A 19,238-nucleotide genomic window follows, 5' to 3' on the forward strand; every position below is an offset into this window, starting at 1 on the left:
CGGCCAACCAGTATAATGCCAGCTTTAGATGAGATTTCTTTAAAAGACAGTCTAGTGTGCCAGGCACATAAGCTGTTTGGAGCTCTTGGCTGGAGAAATGAATAATACAAGAGAACCAACTAATGTTCCTTTAGCTATTTTGAAGCAGTCTAGTATCTACACAGAAACATCAATTATTGTGGTGTCCAGTTGGAGAGCACAGGGATACACAGCAGGTTTTCCAAAAACCAAAACCTATTCTCTTAAATGTAGGCCACAAAGGATGCATTTCTGAAACCTGATGTTTTCTGGCTTGTTCAAATAACAATGACTGACGGTGGTTAGGAACCTTCCAGAGCTATAGACTCTTTTTCGTGCTCAATGACCAGGACAACAAAAGCCTCATCGATCTCCTAATGATCTTCACTCTGCTCTTTGAATTCTATTCCTGGGCTACTGGTTCTTCCTTCAGAGTCTGTCTGTTCTCTGTTCAATCTGGCTGGCCAGCATTATCTAGAGTCCTGTGAATGTAGGTGGCTCAGCCTTGGTTAAATAGGTTATTTGATTCATTTTCTCCCTGGTGGCTAATTTTGTTGGAGATTTCACAGTGCTTCTAAATTTGTATTTGTAAACAAACAGGGACACTCTTTTCTTCATTTATTTAAATCAAAATTAGGAGGACCTTTTAACCTTCGTACAATCGATGTGATGAAAGTTGCTATTGTAGGTAGGTGTTGAAAATTTTCACAAATGTCTCAGCAAAAAAAAGGGACTTTGCTTTCACTTCCAACCATGCCTGCCTGTTTTAGATTTGTAAAGCTGTGGGTCAGTGAGTGAATGTGTATCAATTAGAGGATAGTGTGCCTAGATTATTTTCCCAAGGAGAGGAAAATGGCCTTCTACTCCTAGGTTTGGGAAATATGTTTACAGTCAATGTTCAATTAAAAGTTCACAGGTAGAATATTATAATTCATTTTCTTTATGAAGAGGGAGAATCAGATCAATTAGGACATCACTGATGGGCTCTTTGAAGCACCAGATAATCTTATGGATTTAAATAAAAATTTTTAAAGATTTTATTTATTTATTCATGAGAGACATACATGCAGAGAAAGAGAGAGAGAGAGGCAGAGATAAAGGCAGAGGGAGAAGCAGGTTCCATGCAGAGAACCTGATGTGGGACTTGATCCCGGGACTCCAGGATCACACTCTGGGCCAAAGGCAGGTGCTAAACCACTGAGCCACCCAGCTATCCCCTGGATTTAAATACATTTGGTATAGGAGGGCTTCTAGATGTTGTGGGGTTTTTAAAAGATTTTATTTATTTATTTATTCATGAGAGAGGCAGAGACATAGGCAGAGGGAGAAGCAGGTTCCCTGCGGGGAGCCTAATGTGGGACTCAATTCTTGTACCCCAGGGTCACAACCTGAGCCAAAGGCAGATGCTCAACCACTGAGCCACCCAGATGCCCCAGACTTCTAGTTTAATGCTGGACAATATTGTTATGAGACACTTGGAATATTGTCATTGAATTAGTTTCCTGTTACTGCTATAACAAATCTCCACAAACGTGGCCTAAAACAACACATTTATTATCTTACAGTTCTGGAGGTCAGAAGCCTAAGATGGGTCAACAGAACGGAGTTCTTTTCTGGAGATGGTAGAAAAGGGTCTTTCTTTGCCTTTTCTAGCTTCTAGAGGTTGCCTGTATCACTCTGACCTCTGCTTCTGTCGTGGCTTCTCTTCTGACTCTAACACTCCTGCCTCCCTCTTAGGAGCATCCTTGAGAAAACATTGAGCCCACCTGGATAAGCCAAGATAACCTTCCCATCTCAAGATTCTTGACTTAATTGTATGTGCAAAACCTCTTTTGCCATATAAGGCAATATATTTCTGGGTTTCAGAGATTAGGACATACACATCTTTGGGGCCCATTATTCTGCCTACCACACACAAAGTAATACACCCTTTCTAATCAGTTTTTTTTTATTGGTCTTCCCCAAAGCTGAAGAAGTTAATTGCAGCTCTGGTCTGCAGGGTGGACTGTGAATTTGAACAACCACACTGCAGAGAGACCTCCTATGAGAAGAAAGCCTGCTGTGGAATCTGCTCAAAGGGAAACTTCCAGTGGATGCCAAATTGGTGTTTTCTCCTTCTCCACCAAAATCTTGCAAGTGTAACATGTATGTAACTCATTACATAGAATCAAAAGTTGTGGTGGTAGCATTCATAAGCACCAGGGCTCTAGGGGGGTGCCTGGCTGGCGCAGTTGGTAGAGTTTGTGACTCTTGATCTTGGGATCGTGAGTTCAAGCCCCACGTTGGGTATAAAGCTTACTAAGAAAAATATAAGCCAAAAAATCCCAGGGCTGTGGAATAAAATGGCTTAAATATCAAATCTGTCCCTTACCAATTATGTAATATTGCATAAATTCCTTATTTAATTAAATAAATGTCTATATCTAAGAGTCAGCGATGATAACTTCTGGACTTTCTGTGAGATTACAAAAAAGGAAGTGTGCAAAGTACTTAGCACATGTGTAGTGTACAGTTGTTCTCAGTGAGTGGTGGTCATGGTGGCCTGCCCTGGTGCTGCGCTGCCAGGCACACCAGAGCTAAGGAGTGCACACGAGCAAGACAGGGAGCACTGGGAGGCCAGAGCCATTCATGTTAATAAATGAGGCAGGCCACCAGCATCGTGCAAAGGCTAATGGAATTCTGCACTTTCATTGAATGTTCAGCGTTTGCAGACATAGTCTGAAAGCTTAGTAATAAGATCCAGAAATGGGAAGGCAGACCAAATGGAATGAGAAGTGGTATGGATCATGACAATCTGAACATTACAGAAGAGGAGGATCCCAGAGGGTCCCAATCAGCTCAATCCACAGGCAATTTCTTTAGCCATTCTGGATAGGCTGACCGTGGCTGACACCGATCCTTTGCAGATTTACAGCTGTACAAATCATCATTCGCTCGCTGAATTACTCCTACAGAATGGATAATACCATCTTATTCTGGAATGTGGCTTCCGCGTTAGTCTCAATAATCCACTTTATTGTCATCCTAAATCCTGATTTGTAAAACCTCCTCCAGATGTTGTTAGCTATATGAATGTGGACCAAGTGCATTCTATCTACTGAAAGCACTAATGTTTATTGAATATTTACTCTGTGCCAGACATTGCAAGTGCTGGCTGCCTAAAATATATTTTATTATTTATTCCTTGCATTAATGCTATTATAATTCTAATTGATTTTATAGATGACAAAACAGAGAGCTTCTAAAGTCTAAGTAACCTGCCAAACTTATGGAACTTGTAAATGGTGGAGCCAGGAGTCCAGTCTAAATTTTTCTGTCCCCAAGCCCCAAATTTGGGCACTTAAAGGAAGAAAAACCAAGTGTTAATTAAATAATATTGAGAATGACAACTACTTCTAAAATGGAAAAATTTCCCTAAATGGAAAAAAAATGAGTTACAGGGTTATATGTAGGTTATGATTAGATTTTTGTAAACTAAATAGGAATGTATATGTGTGAATACATAGTTATATATGTTATACTTTATATGCTATATATTCATATATATTTTATATATACGTATATTTTGCATACAAGTATATTTTTAGGTATATACATATTTATATTTATCTTGAGCTTTTTTGAAAACTGATAGAAGTTATAGTCCCTTATCCTTAAAAATGCTTCCACATACGTGCACACAAACTTTCTCACACAACTCTAAGAAGTTAAGATCAGGGATCTCTAACATATATGTATTACATTCAGAGAATAATCTGGAAGGATATACATAAATTATTAATCATGCTCTTTGAGGGATGGGATTGTTAGGAACTTTTTACATTATCCTTTATATTTTTCTGTATTGGTTGAATATTTTTTCCAGTGAGGAGCATGCATCATTTCTATAATCAAGAAAAATAATTTTAAGATTATGAACAAAGTTCAGTTGTTTCCAACTTAAGATGGAATTCACTGCTTGTTTTTCTCCTGATGACCAGGCTTCTTATGTTCTTATGTCTATGTTATAATGCAGAGATGATGGATAGACCTCTGAAAAGCTGTGAAGAACGCCTCTGTGATATGTAGTAAATGCACTACCTATGGGCTATTTTGTAAAAAAACAAAACAAAACAAAGCTACTCTCTATAAAGGTAGTAACTGAAAACAAGTGGGTGTGTAGGGGGGGTAAAGGGGGACATTTCTGAAAGCTTTATCAGTGTTCTCCACTGTGAATAAGAAGGGTTCATGAGGCTTTTTGGCAGAGCTCTCTATGTGAGAATTAAAGCAACATTTATGGCTAGTAATGCTGCTCTGGAAGAACTGCACAGTGAGCGAGCTACAGTTGAGATGATCTCTTAATCTGCATTTTAAGCCAGTCTGGCACTAATTGAAATGGTTGTTTCCAGGGCATCCTGTCTTAACTGGGGGAATTTCCTTAAGCTCTTCACCTACTCATTCTTGCTGTCCCTTGAACTGAGGCTTCAGGATCTTCATCTTACATGGTAGCGCTGGGTTTGGCAGACACTCTCTCTCCTCCTTATTACCCCTCCCCTACACATACATCCCATTTCTCTTTAGTGTAGGGAATTTCCATAGGGCTCTATAATCCAATCTTCTTCTGAGCATGAACAAAGATTCCAGGAGCAACTTACTTTTCACTAAGAAAAAAATTAATCATGCATTTTTTAAAAGGAAACTAATATTGCAGCCTGATTTAATCTTGGTATATTGGATTTTCATACGTGTCAGGGCTTGATAATAGCCAGAGACCTCAGGAGTTCTCATTGTCAAGGCTAGCAGTGAGCCTCTTCCCACCGCACCCCCCTCTCCAGAACAGTGTCCTCCTCTGTTTAATGTAGCAACTGCAGGAGCAGCAAATATGAAGCTCCCCGGATCCATACCAGTGTACCGGCAAGAAAGGGCAGGACTTCTTTCCACTACCCTGCCTATCTGAAGATAGAGTTTACACACTACTGTCTGTTCCTCTCCTTGGATGTGATGTAAGGGCCATTTTCATGGAGTGCTGTGTATAGAAGTATTCCGCGTTAGGATATTGTGTTACACACTGCCATCCTAAAGGGTGGGCCTGGAGAAGACTATAAATCTCTTTGCACACTGCTCTGCACAGTTAGGAGCTTTCTCATACCCTGAAAATCCTGACAGTTAACATTTGCCTGGGGCCCTTGCAGGCTTGATCTCTCAAGGGATGCAGGCTCTATGAGTAGCAGGCTGTTATGGGAAGCAATAAATATACTGTAGTGGTAAAGAATCCCTGTTTTCAAGTTTGAACAACCTGGAATTAAATCCTGGCACAGCCACTTACTAAATGTGGCTTTATAAAGTTTCTCACTTTCTCTTAACATCTGTTTCCTTGCATGAAAGACGGAGGTATTAATATCTGCATTGCGAAACCATTAGGAGGATTCAAATAGGGTGTCACACTATGCCATGGCACTATGCACCATGGCATAGTGCTCCATAAATGTCAGCTAATAGTATTACTAACATGCTGTTAGCGCTCTCGTTTAAAAAAAAATCCTTTTGATCCCCTTTCTCTACCAACAACTGTCCTGTTTTTTTGCATCCCTTTTGAACAAAGCTCTTCCAAAGAGGGTTCATACTCACGTCTCCAATTTCCCTTCTCATATTTACTCCTAAACCCACTCCACCAGGCTTTGCCCCCATCTCTTCAATGCTATTTTTCTTGTCAAGGTCACTGATGGACACTGAATTGCTAAATGCAATGGCATTTATCAATGGGCAGTGACCAACCAGCAGTATTTGATAGAGGATAACACTCTTTCCTCCTTGATGCAATTTTTGCCTTGGCTTCAGAATGTTGCTTTAGAGCAACACACTTCCTTGGTTTCCTCTTGTCAGAGTGGCTGTTCCTTCCCAATCTCTGTGGCTGAGGTCCCTGATATTTAGACATTGCAGAGACCCAAGGCTCAGTAACTGTTCCTCTTTTCTACCAATATTTATTTCCTCTGTGATCTCACCCAGTCTTCTGGCTTTAAATACTATCTTTGCCAGTGATTCCCAAATATATATTAACAGCCCTAAACTCAGTTACAGACTCCAGACTCATATTCAACTGCCTAATGGACTTTTCCCTTGATATCTAGCACAATACATTAATCAGGTTCTCTAGAGAAACAGAACCAATAGGATGTATGTATGTATGTATGTACCAAAAAGATAGGTAGAAGGATGTTTATTTATTATAAGGATTATGAATACAGACAAGTCCCAAGATCTATAGGATGAGTTGGCAAGCTGAGAGAACTGAAGATTTAGTTCCAGTCTGAGGCCAAGGCTGAGAACCGGAGAGCCAATGGTTAAGTTCTGGTCTGAAAACCAGCAAGCTCAAGATCCAGGAAGAGCTGATGTGTCAGTTGGAATCTAAAGGCAGGAAAAAGTCCATATGCCAGTTCAAAGGTAGTGAAGCAAGAAGAATTTTCTCTTACTTGGGGAAGAGTCTGCCTTTTTGTGATATTTAGGCCTTCTTCCATTGATTGGATGAAGCCCACCCATATCTACTGATTCAAATGTTAATTTCATCCAAAAGCACCCTCACAGAAACACCTAGAATAGTGTTACACCAAGTACCTGGGCACCTTGTGTCCACTGCTGATCTTCTGGACAAGAGTTACTTTACTCACACCTTTCCCTGGTATTGATTGACAACTACATCCTTTCAATTTGTCTTGAGCCAGAAACCTTGGAGTCACCCTGACTGCTTACCTCCTTTCATATCTCACATACAGCCTGTCAGCCTGTTTACCTTCAAAACAGACCCAGAATGCAACCACAGCTTGCCATTTTCACTGCTACCACCCTAACCTGAGCCACCACCGTCATTGCTCATGGAGGACTGTCACAAACACCATACTTGACATTGTTGCCACCAGTTTTCTTGCTCTCCTTTGCTCTAATTTTATCTGTAAATACTTCTCACCTTTATAGGGCCATATAATGTCCTTATTCGTGCTGATTGTCCTTTTTCATTACACCTCAGGTAGCCTACAACAGTGTCTGATACACACAAAATAAATGTTGATTGAATGAACTGCCATTGTAGAGATGAGGAAATTAGGCTCAAAGGAAGTAAGAATTTGCCAAGGTGACTCAGTTCATAGGGAGTAAATGGTACAATTCGAAAGTGGTACTTAAAAAAGTCACAGGCAAGAAGCACTGATCGATGTTAGGCATGACTCTGCAGCACTGTTGTTGGGCATCTCTTTTCAATTTTTTTTTTAATCAAAAGTAGACCTTATCCAGATAGCAGGGTCTATAGACCAGTGCTAATTTATGTGATTATGCTTGACCATAGGAAGAAGTCTATTATTGTATTCTTTTCTCTATGCCTTCTGGTCATCTGTTATGCTCCCTACATCATCTTTTTTGTTGTGCTCTTAAACCAAGCTGGACATCACTTTAGAGTTGTCCTTGTAAGTTAATCTTTTTATTTTCTTATAATTCATATAATGGTATTGAAGTATTTTACAAGAGCAAAATAAGATTTTTATTAACTATATCTCTGTATCATCATGCACAAATACGACGTGAGCATTTATTCAATGTGGGCTCTGTGATGGGGTTGGTGAAATAAAGAAGCTTCCAGAAATTCCTAGTCTATTAGGGAAAAAATATATATGTTAGTTGGGATATTGATTCAGCTGCTTTAATAGAGACCAAATAACAGTGGCTTAAACAAGTCAGAAGGATTCTTTCTCTCTCTCACTCTCTATCTCTGGCTGATAAGCAGTCAAGGGAGAGGAGATGGTCTCCCAGCGTCATGTGGTATCCAACTCCTTCCATGTTGTTGTTGCCCCACCATACCATATTCTCATGATGGTAGAATTTAGCTCACACTCCAACATGTACATTCTAGGCCCAGGGAAGGGACTGGTGAGTAGGTAGGAAAAGTAAGCAAGTGGCTTCCTTTTAAGTATATGACCTGGCAAAAGGGAGAGAGGGGTAATATGGAAATTCTCTGTACTTTCTGCTCAATTTTCCTGTAAAACTGAAGCTTCTCTAAAACCTAAAGTCTCCTATTAAAAATAAAAGGAAAAAGTTAAAAAAAAAAAGGGGGGGGGTATGACTTGGAAGTTGCACATCTCACTTCTACTCACATCCTATCCATTGGACAGAACTTAGTCTCATGATCAGACTGAAGACAAGCCAAGAAATGTTGTCTCTACCCACATGCTGAGCTTGGGGATTCTATTACTGAAAGGAAGGAACAACTGACGTTGGGAGACAAGTGAAAGTCCCTACTTGGCCATGTCCATAAATATTTTTGCTATCTCCAACTAACATAGGTCTTGAAGGTAGAGCTGCACCTTCCTTTCTTATCACCTTGCATACAGTGCATGTTCAATAAATATTTGTTGATTGGGTGGTTTGGTTAATGCATTTTCATCCAAGAGATTTTATGGGGAGTCCTTATTATAATGCCCAAAACAAACACTATTCCATCCCAGGGTAAATACTGAAGGAAAATAAATGTCAAAGGGCAACATTGTCAGAGATGGGTTTTCCATACACTCACACCCCTGCTAAGCTGGAGAGGCTGCCTGTGGTAAAACATGCAAAGTACACTAAATGAGTTCATATTCCTGTTGATTGTCTGCTTCACTAATACAACCAGAGACTAAGCCACTGCTTCAGCAAGTTTACTAACCTAATTTTGGGAACTAGAAGCCAGAGGTAAGTGTGGTTTTGTGGCATGCTTGCATTCCTTTCTTAATTCATCATGTTTCATGGGAACCAGGATCCCAGACTTCCCCTCCCCCAGGTAGGTTGGTAGAATTGTTCTCTCTAGTCCATAAGGAAATGAAAACGGATCCTGCTGGAGGAAGTAAATAGAGCAGCAGTAAAGCATCCCTCCCCCTGAATCTGAACATCTGTTCAAACTTTTCACAGCTCCCACGAGGAAGGGACAGAGCTCAAGGCTGTGAGGTGTAAAGGAAAAACCTCATCCACTTGCACTCTGCTGACTGGCAATTTATGATCATTTGAACTGAACTGGTCCTGGGTTTATCTCTATGATGCCTTTGAAGGAAGGCCAGCCTGGATAAAAAATATGGTTAAAAAAAAAGGGTATAAGGGATGATTTTTACCATATTTATGAGGGCATAACTTTGCAGGACTTAACTTCACGAGCTATTGAATTTAAATGTCTGCTGCTTATGCCCAGCAAGAGACAGGTTTAGTACCAGAGTTTGATGCACTCTGAGCATCAGTTTGAAACTTATGGTTAAAATCAAGTTGAGTTGCTTTATGGACTTGAAAGAAACAGCCTATGCTCTATGGTTTTGGAATTTCACTAATGCACACTGACCTTTCTTCATTTATCTGAATTAGCAAGGAGTCTGCTGAATCTGGTAGAGACAGTTCAGATGCCCTCCCACAACCTCAGCTACCCTTAATCCGCATGTCGGTTTGCATTTGTTTTAGGATGAACGGACTCCCTTCCCCCTTGTGCTGTCATCTGTCCTTCCCAGAATATTTAATGGCATAGCCTTTGGCCAATCCTTTTCTTCTTCTAGTGTAGAAGGCTCCAAGTGGTTGGCTGCTCAGCTGGGCCCCCAGTTGGCTCTTGTTTCCAGCTGCTTCAGGACCCACTGGCCTGGAGGTAAAGCTTCCGTGATAAGCACTGTAAAAATAAAGTCTGTTGCTAGCCAGGCCAGCCAAGCAGTGTGGGAGGAGTGGAAAATCCAGGCTATGTGTTCTTGGCATGGCAAATTGTCAGTATCTGAGGTGGTCTACCAGGAGAAATGGGATGAGATGCTCTATAACCAGGACTAATCTTGTATTATCAGTAGGTAGCTCTTAGAAAGTCATGTTAGAACCAGGCTGATTGGACTGGAGCCATAACCTTGGGCCAGCTTGTTTCCTGACCACCATCTTGACTAACCTCTTGGGGTCTGGTATGGCCATGGAAACGCAGGGACAGAATGCAGGAGAGAATGCCCTTTATTGAATTACTAAGGAGAATAAGTTTAGCATGTTGTTTAATCAAGGACCAGGCCAGCCTCTCCTCTCATGTGAACTATTGGTGGTACATTTTTATCTAACACTCTGAGCATCAAAATTGCTAGCCTTGGGGGAAGCTATATATTTTCACATTTCTTTCACATAAGGGAAGGAAATTATTACTAGAGACTGCTGCCCTTGGAAATTCAGTCTAATAACCTGAAACTTTAGTGACTTTTTCTGGTCTTCTTTGGGGATGTATTGTCTTGCTTTATGGCTCTCTGTTCGTTGTTCTATAGAATGCTTTGTTGTATGGTTGAATTGAAGTAAGAGTAGAAAAGAAAACATTGCTCTCCCAGCCCTGAGAGTATGTAGGTCCCTGGGATATTCTCAAGACCAACCTGGAATTCAGATGACAGCTCCTTCCAGATTAAAAAAAAAAAAAAGGCTCATTTTCTTTATTTTACTACTTAAAATTTCCCTTATGTACCCAGGGATTAAAGATAAGTCTCTCTGTCTCTCTTCTACCTCCCCCTTTCCTTCTTTCTTGCTCCCCATCCTTCACCTCCTCTCCCTCTTCAGTTTCATTGTCTTTAAAGGCACTGACAACCTTTCTGGCATGTTGCCTAGGCTTAGAAGACAGAATCTTTGTAAAAATTTCTTCTAGCCATTGACATGGAAGTACTGTATAAATCAGCAAGACACTTTGTTGTAAAACTTTCTCATTATCAACATTCACTACTGTTTCATTTTATGAATGCTTCTTTGTCTTCCAAAAAGCATTTTAGATTAAGCAATGCTGTTATTGAAAATGTGGGGTTTCTGCTTGTATGGTTGGCTGGTTGAATTGCAGATGGCTGCCATGAATATTACAATGCCACATTCCTATAGATGAATTTGGAATAATAATTTATAGAGTGGATTGGAGATGGAAGTGGAGATTCAGCTTCCTTATCCAATTGAATTGCTGGATTTGTTCCTACTAGGTAAAAAAGCTCTGAGGGATCCCTGGGTGGCGCAGTGGTTTGACGCCTGCCTTTGGCCCAGGGCACGATCCTGGAGACCCGGGATCGAATCCCACGTCAGGCTCCCGGTGCATGGGGCCTGCTTCTCCCTCTGCCTATGTCTCTGCCTCTCTCTCTCTCTCTCTCTGTGTGACTATCATAAATAAATAAAAATTTAAAAAAAGATTAAAAAAAAAAAAGCTCTGAGCTCTACATGTAGTTCAACTATCTGTTTCAACTGGGATCAAGCTTTTTCTTGTTATTGGATGCATAGATTAAAATTCAGTCAGCTAAAGAAAAAAAAGTGTTTATGCACATGTTATGTGTTAGTGCCACGGTGAGCACTAGCGGTATGGAGATATATAACCAGCTTTGCTATTGAGGTGTTCGTAATCTCTCCAGGGAACTTTCATCTGTCAACATCAACTCTCCTATAATGTGGTGAGCACTAGCTAGAGATAAATGGCAAGGGGTTGGGGGGTGGAATGGGAGATGGTATACTTGGTGAGTAAGAGCACCTGGTCTTTGAGGGCAGATGTATGGGGTTAAATCCTAGATCCACCATTATCAAGTAGATGCACATTTTAGGGAATGAATTAATGCCCAGCACTCATTGTTATTATTGGGATTTTCTAAAAAATATTTTTTAAATATTTTATTTATTTATTCATGAGAGACACAGAGAGAGAGACAGAGAGAGAGAGAGAGAGGCAGAGACACAGGCAGAGGGAGAAGCAGGCTCCATGCAGGGAGCCTGATGGACTCGATCCTGGGTCTCCAGGATGACGCCCTGGATTGAAGGTGGTGCTAAACCACTGAGTCACCCAGGCTGCCCTATTATTGGGATTAAAAGAAATACTAGAATGGTGTATAATGTGCTCAAGATAGCATCTGACACATAGAACATGTACATTGAATGATCATTGATAACTAAAGACTGAACATTGATTCAGGCTTTGTTTGGTAGAAGTTGGGGTCATATGAGGAAGGCCAGTGAGGGCAAGAGCTCACAGCCATTTAAGAAGAACCTGCCTCTCCCCTGTGGTTGCAGCAGGAATGAGTGGAAAGAGGGTCAAGAACTTTAGAAAAGACAGGGCCAGATTGTGAGTCAATTTATAATGTCAGACTGAGAGGTTAGATTTGACATTGAAGACAATGGGGTGTCACTGGTATTTGCAAGCAACAAAGTGGCACAGAGAGAGATGTGAGTTTTTTTTGAAAACGGCCCCTCTGATAGCTGTGTGAAGAATAGTCTTGAGGGGAGACTAGTTAGGAAATGAATACACTAGTTCAAACAAGAAATTATGTTCACATTCACTCTATCAGTATTCTACTGAAGGCTGATTGTATCTGGGTATTTTGCTAGAAACAAATGAAAGCAGAGTGGGCAAGGGATGGAGAAAGGGGAAACAATAAAATAAACTTCGCTGAGATTGATAGCGGATATATGTGGTTAATAGAATAATTTAAAAGCAGTGGCTATCTGGAAATGCAGGTAATGTTGGACAAATGAAAATAATGTCATGAAAAGTTGAGATATTTTTAACTGTTGGAATTCAAGGTACTTCATCAGATTAAAGAAAGGAAGAAAGACAGCCAACTTCTCACCTTTCTTAGTCCAGTTTTTCTTATTCTTTGAGAAGAGGAATCATAGGAGTTAGTGATGGCAAGCCCCTCTGAGCAATTGGTCCAGCAGCCTTCTGAGATTGGGTGGGCCATGTTCTTTATTGGCTTTCACAACGACGATGAAAATTGAGTGAACAATGAGACATTAGCAAATAACATTGGACAATATTCTCACAATTCATCATGGTTAAGTGTTCAACTAATTTTCTTTTTAAAAGAGAGCCCAGCACTGGACTTTGGAATGTTGTTTTCCTGTCAAAGTGGAAATATTATGTGAGACAGTATTAAATGATGGAAAATCTGAGGTTATTTGATGAGAGGTTGAGGACAGGATCTGAAGGCCATCATAGGCAAACAGTAGGAGTGAGTGGTAATGTGTAAATATTGACATGGAGCCCAGGAGGAAACAAGGAAAGGAAAAAGCATGAGATCGTTTTGCTTATTGGAAAGATGTTGTTGATAAAGGAATAATAAAATCTTAGAGAGAAGACAGAGACATAGGCAAGTGAAAAGGGGCCATTATTGCCTTTGATTGCATTAATCCCTCCAAAAGTTATCATGGGTATGAGGGTGTAATTTATTGCCAGGGTGAATAAGGTCAATAAAGTACACATTGCATATCAGAGATTCTAATAAGATAAATTTAATAACCATGAAACAAAACACACTATGTATGGTGTATGTTTGGACCAGATTCTTACCAGAACAATCTCATCCAGCCAGATGCTCTTGTCAGATGCATTTATAACTGGTGGGAACTTCACTTGTATCCCACAGCATGGGGTACATGTGAAGTAACATCTCTCTTATTTTTTAGTTAAATTTTCAGAATTCCCATATATCCTATAAGCAGGCAAGCCAATATATCTCTCTCGATCTGATCCTTCCTTTAATTGTTCGACAATCTCCAGGGCTTATTCAGTTCAGAATTGGCCCTTGACTTCCACATGCCTACCCTAAAATGCTAAGGTCTCACTGGTCTACCCCATACTTGCTTCTCACTGTCACACAGTGGCCTTGTGTAGTCTGACAGTCGCTGCTTGTTTATTCCTGCAGGGACTCCTAGCTGGTCCTGCTGACAAGTCAGGCAAGAGGATGTCCCAACCAAGAGAGTTCCCCTGTATAGCCACTTCTTAGGATGCAGGTGAACCCCACATGTGCTGAGTCAAGGCCTCTTAAAGCATCTGCTACCTCATGGAATCTCTTTCCCAAGGTTTTTTTTTTTTAACGTAGTGAACCAGTTTTTTTTATTAAATTGTCAGAACAAAGGATCTTGAAACACTCTTCTCCATAGATAGCAAGGCCACTGGCTCTACATTTATACTCATAAATGTAATGTATAAATGAGGCCATCGAGATCTGATTTTTGCCATTTAACTTAAAGAAAAAGAGAGGCGGACAAAAAATTAATCTCTGGTGGGTCCCCTCTGATAAGATACCTCAATAGGCATAGTGTGTTTAAGAATTATTTAAAAAAAAAGAATTATTTTACTTCTTGGGGTACCTGAGTGGTATAGTTGGTTGGACGTCTGACTCCTGGTTTCAGCTCAGGTCATGATCTCAGGGTCCTGGGATCAGGCCTGGTGTGGGCTCTGCACTCAGTGCGGAGTCTGCTTCTTTCTGTCTCTCCCTTGGCCCCTTCTGCTCATGCTCTCTTTTTCTCTCTCTCAAATAAATAAACCAAAAAAAAAAAAAAAAAAAAGAATTATTTTGCTTCTATTCTCACCTCATCAGTCATAATTAATTCCAGAACTCAAAGTAGTTTAAGCTAAGGTCACGATGGCATTCTCTTGTTACTACCATGATACATTTTCGCTGGTTTAAAAAATATATATATTCTAGTTGATTGTGTGACCCCATCTTCCTAGAACATATACATATTCACATATGACATAGAGGCCAAAAGATAGATGGTTAGCCAGAAAAGGTTTGCTTTTTCCTATCTTACTATTTACAAAAGGATGTCCATCTTTAGATGAAAAGATTTTAGCCACAAAATGCTGCTAGACAATAACAGGATTGTTAGAATGCATTTCCCTGATTTTCAAACCTATTACCCCATTTCTGCTGGCAAGCCTTAGGATGTGAGATGCAAGCTAGTAAGAAGCTACTGGAAGGGAAACCTGTGATACAAAGGAGAAGAGATTTTGAGAGGCAGGAGAATATGGGATAAATTGTAGACAGAAGTGATGAGGTATGGTAGGCTTTGTTCATGAAAGCTCTCTGTGTTCCAGTATTGAATATGAACTTGACGAGTGTTGGATCAATCTTTATCCAAAAACAGCTGTGCTGGTCATGATTGACAGAGCATAGCTGAACAGGCCAAACTAAGTACTAAGTTCCTGTTTACCAGGATTAAGGTGACCATGCAATTTATTGTCTAAACAGGATTACTTTCCAGAGTATTGATATTACTCTATTAATAATAAAGCTGGGGCGATAGGTGTAAACCAAGCCTGTTACAGGCAAAGCAGGAGTTATGGTCATCCTAACCATGATAGATTTGTCTATATGTTAAGGATACTAGATTTTAAAATCAAGCTCTTAACTAGGAAAAAAATACGTGATTCTGATTGCTATGAGAGCTACAGAAAAGCTGTGCTGCCCAAAGGAATTGGTAATCTGGTTGTAAAGAAAAGACTCCTATGCAAAGCAATTGCCAGGAGCCATTCAAAGCAGTGTCTAGGTGCCAAATAAATGATAACCTTGGGTTGTCAACTATACCTCAACAAAGCTGGGGCAGAAATGATAGTCACAGAATGTGGTAGGAAGGACAATGGCTTTGGTATTAGAAGCCCTGTGTGAGGTCATGGACCTGTCTTTAGTTGGGTGCCTCTCTGCAAGGTACTTAATCTCTTTGAGCACCTGTTTATTTCATTTAATCAATTAGTTCATTTGTTCAATAAACATAGGGACTTGCTCTGTGCTATTGTATTATGGTGGCAAAGAATATAACCTTTACAGACAGACATACCTGGGTTCAAGTTACTAACTTTGAGACCTTGATTTTATAACTAAACCCCTCTGAGCTTCAGTTTCCTCGTGTGTTAAATGGCGATGATAATACCCCACCCACAGAGCTGTTGTCAGCTCTGTAAATGAGACAAAATGAGGAAGTAAATGAAATTTTGTATATAAAACATTTAACAGTTTTTGACGCATAGAAAAAGCTCAAGAAATTATAGCCATCTTTGTTTATTATTATTTTTATCCCAAATACTATACTAGTTACTGGAAATGCAAAGGAAGAATAGGGGAGAATGATGCTGTGCCAGTGAAAACAGACAAGACTCTGCCTAAACACCTCCTGGACTGTCAGGAGGATTTATGAGGTAAAAGAGTTTCACATGCTACCTAACATCCTGAAGAGAGGAAAGACATAGCTATTACCAGTGGTTGAGGCGTTGTCTAATTCTTCCCTTTTCCTATCTGTTAGGATGCTATCACTGGCAAATAAGGGATGACCGCCATGTCTGAAATAATCCATACATATATCCTCTCACAAAACAAGAAGCGTTTTGTGGAACGTTTCCAGGGTTGGGTAATTCCATGGTTTAATGACGTCATCAAGAGTCCGTATATCCACTCTGCCACTCTCAGATGTTGTCTGACTCTGCTCAGGATGACACTGGCTGCAGTAGTTCCAGACATTACATCCTCACCACACCTCACACTAAAGGCAGAAAGAGATTACCCCCTCCTTGTATCTGTTCTTAAGATCTAAGAAGCCCCTCTTGGAATCCCACCCTTACCCTTACAGACTAATCTACAAGTCTCATTGGCCAAAATTTGATTTCATGTTCCTTCCTAAGCCAGTCAATGATAAATAAAGTTACTATAATTGGCTTATGCTAGATAAGATACACCCTCCTGGGGCTAGGAATCCTTTCATCTTCTCCCCCCCCCCCCACCCCCACCCACCACCAAACGAGGCATAGCAGAGGGTGCAAAACACCTGAACAAAATCAAATTTCTGTTTACAGAGAAGGTCAGACAAATCGTTGCTGGGTAACCACGTACGGTATCTTCGACACTGCCTTGTCATTTCCAGTCAGTCACTATATCTCCTAATTCTGCCTCCAAAATAGCTTTTAAATCCACCCTGGCCTTTGCCCTGGTTCCCAATATCTCTTGTCTAGACTGTTAATTCCTTCTATCCTTGTCCCAACCATCTGATCTTCCCTTCAGCCACCAGTGAGCTCTTTGTGCAATGCAAGTCTGAGTATACCATTTCCTAACTTAAAGACTCTCAAGACTCAGTTCAGATGCAACCGCCTCTTTGAAGATGCCCCAGATATTCCTTTTTTTTTTTTTTATGGCTCTTTAAAAAAAAAAAAAAAAAGAGTTTATTTATTCATTTGAAAGAGAGAAAGCATGAGCAGGAAGGAGAAGCAGGAGAAGCAAACTCCCCGCTGAGCAGGGCATGGCTCTTATATATAGCCCTGATGAGGGTGGTCTTGCTTCTGAGCTCTTTGAATATTTTCTCTGCCTCCCACTATCTTCTCTGTTAGATACAGTAGCACTGGCCACATGTGGCCTGGCCCAAACTGAGATGTGTTGTCAGTACAAAATACATTTTGAATTTCAAAGATTTAGAACAACGACAAAAAAAAGAGGGATGTAGCGACACCTGGGCAGCTCAGTGGTTGAGCATCTGCCTTTGGCTCAGGTTGTGATCCCAGGGTCCTGGGATCGAGTCCCACATCAGGCTCCCCTCAGGGAGCCTGCTTCTCTCTCTGCCTATGTCTCTACCTCTCTCTCTGTGTTTCTCGTGAATGAATAAATAATTTTTTTTAAAAAGGGATATAAAATGCTTCATTAATGATTTTTAAATTGATTACATGTTGAAACGATAATGTTTTGAATATATTTTGGCTACATGAAATATATTAGTAAAATTAATTCCACCTGTTTCTTCTTAATTTTTAACATGATGACCGAATATTTTACATTACCTATAAGTAAGTACACATTTGTACCCTCGTTGTATTGTTGGTACGCTAGACTGCTAGCTCTTACAGAATAGGGACTATATCTTATTTACCTATTAATCACCATGTAGCTTTCCTTCCCCACTTCAGGGTCCATCAGAGTTGGAATCTAATCAGAATACTTTATTTGGTTAAAATAAATTGTAAGACAACTCTATTTGCAGATGAAAGAACACAGGATGATTTCATGTTATTTGCTGCTTCTATTTCTGACACGTGCATTTCTTTTCTCTGTTCTAATTAGTCTGAAGCTTTTTAAGTTTGCCAGGTACTTTCTATTGTGGTTACTTCTGGGCACTAAGTTGTTAGGAATTAATCCAAATTGAAAGAGGAGAAACTAGAATTTAAAGACTTTGATTAGGTTTCCTTGTCTCTGTTAGATTTCATTCTGTCTTATTTGACATTCCTCAACAAATTATGTTTTATGCCTCGGAGGTAGAAGTGTCTCCATGACTACAACATCCAGAATATTTTACTTATTTTTACAATTGTTATTAGGAATAAAGGAGATGTAAATTAATCTTTCTATTTAACTCTACTGAATTATAGCTGGCAGTTACTTTTTTTCATGGATAAAAGAATTTTACATATATATATGTATTTTTACCAGTTATATTCTTAACCAGGATTATTAAGAAGATCAAAGAAATTAACATATTCTAGAAACATTTAGGAGGAAATCTGTTTATAATGGCACAATAAAATCAGAAACTTTTTAAATATTTCATAAGCAGGAGTGAGGGAGTTAAGTTGTGTAGTTACAGTAGCCAAAAAATACCATTGTTTAACAGAAATCATCTTTTTTTCCCCCAGAAACATCTACACAATTTACAGTTCTAATTTGGAAATAAATAGTATCTATGGTCATAAATCATGTGCTGGAGACTACAACAGGCTTATTGGGTTACTCTTTGGTCAAAGGTCCAAACAGCCATTGAAAGCAGAATCCTTCCTGCCTGCCCCTCCCTGCCTGTGGGGTGTGCTGTCCCCTTGAATGAACAGAAACAATCCTGGAGTCCATTATTTTGTCAATGGGACTACTTTAATAAGTACTCTTTGCCAGGTCTTGTGAAGAGCATTGTTTCCTTTGGCTTTGATCTTGTCTTGGCCACTTAGAAAAGCTCTGTCCCAGTGACAAGTGGATGCTGGGAAGTCAGGATAGAATTCTGGGACCCTTCTCTTTCTTAGAGTTGGCATCCCAGGACCACTGGGTAGTTCTTTTATCTTTCTTTTTTCTTTCTTCCTATAAAATATATACATCACATCAAATTTACCATTTTAACCATTTTTAGGTGCACAATTCAGTGACATTAAGTACATTCACAATATTGTGTAACCATCCCCACAATCCATCTGCAGAACTTTCTCATCACCTCAAACAGAAACTCTGTATACACAGTAAGCACTAACTCTTTGTTCACTCCTTTTCTCCTAGCCCTGGTAACCTCTATTTTACTTTTTAACTCTCTGAATTTAACTATTCACACAATATTTGTCCTTTTATATATGGCTTCTTCCATTTAGCATAATATTTTTGAGGCTCATTCGTGATGTAGCATATTAGAATTTCATTTTTTATTAAGGCTGAATAATATTCTGTGGTGTGTATATACCATATTTTGTTTATCCATTGATC

General features: G+C 39.8%; 1 protein-coding gene across 17 annotated transcripts in view; it reads left to right on the plus strand.

Moving 5' to 3' along the window:
• Positions 1–19,238, plus strand: part of NCALD (neurocalcin delta) — a 374,162-nt gene that overhangs the window by 316,108 nt on the left and 38,816 nt on the right. For 9 of the 17 annotated variants that reach the window (XM_041769148.1, XM_041769140.1, XM_041769142.1 and 6 more), the window contains one exon: positions 1,986–2,163. The exons of 7 other annotated variants lie outside the window; for them this stretch is intronic. The gene's annotated coding sequence lies outside the window, so the exon portion shown is untranslated. The remainder of the gene's footprint in view (positions 1–1,985; positions 2,164–19,238) is intronic. One more of the 17 variants, XM_041769151.1, reaches the window with a different exon arrangement.

Source organism: Vulpes lagopus, chromosome 9, assembly GCF_018345385.1.
Source record: "Vulpes lagopus strain Blue_001 chromosome 9, ASM1834538v1, whole genome shotgun sequence".
Classification (NCBI taxonomy): domain Eukaryota; kingdom Metazoa; phylum Chordata; class Mammalia; order Carnivora; family Canidae; genus Vulpes; species Vulpes lagopus.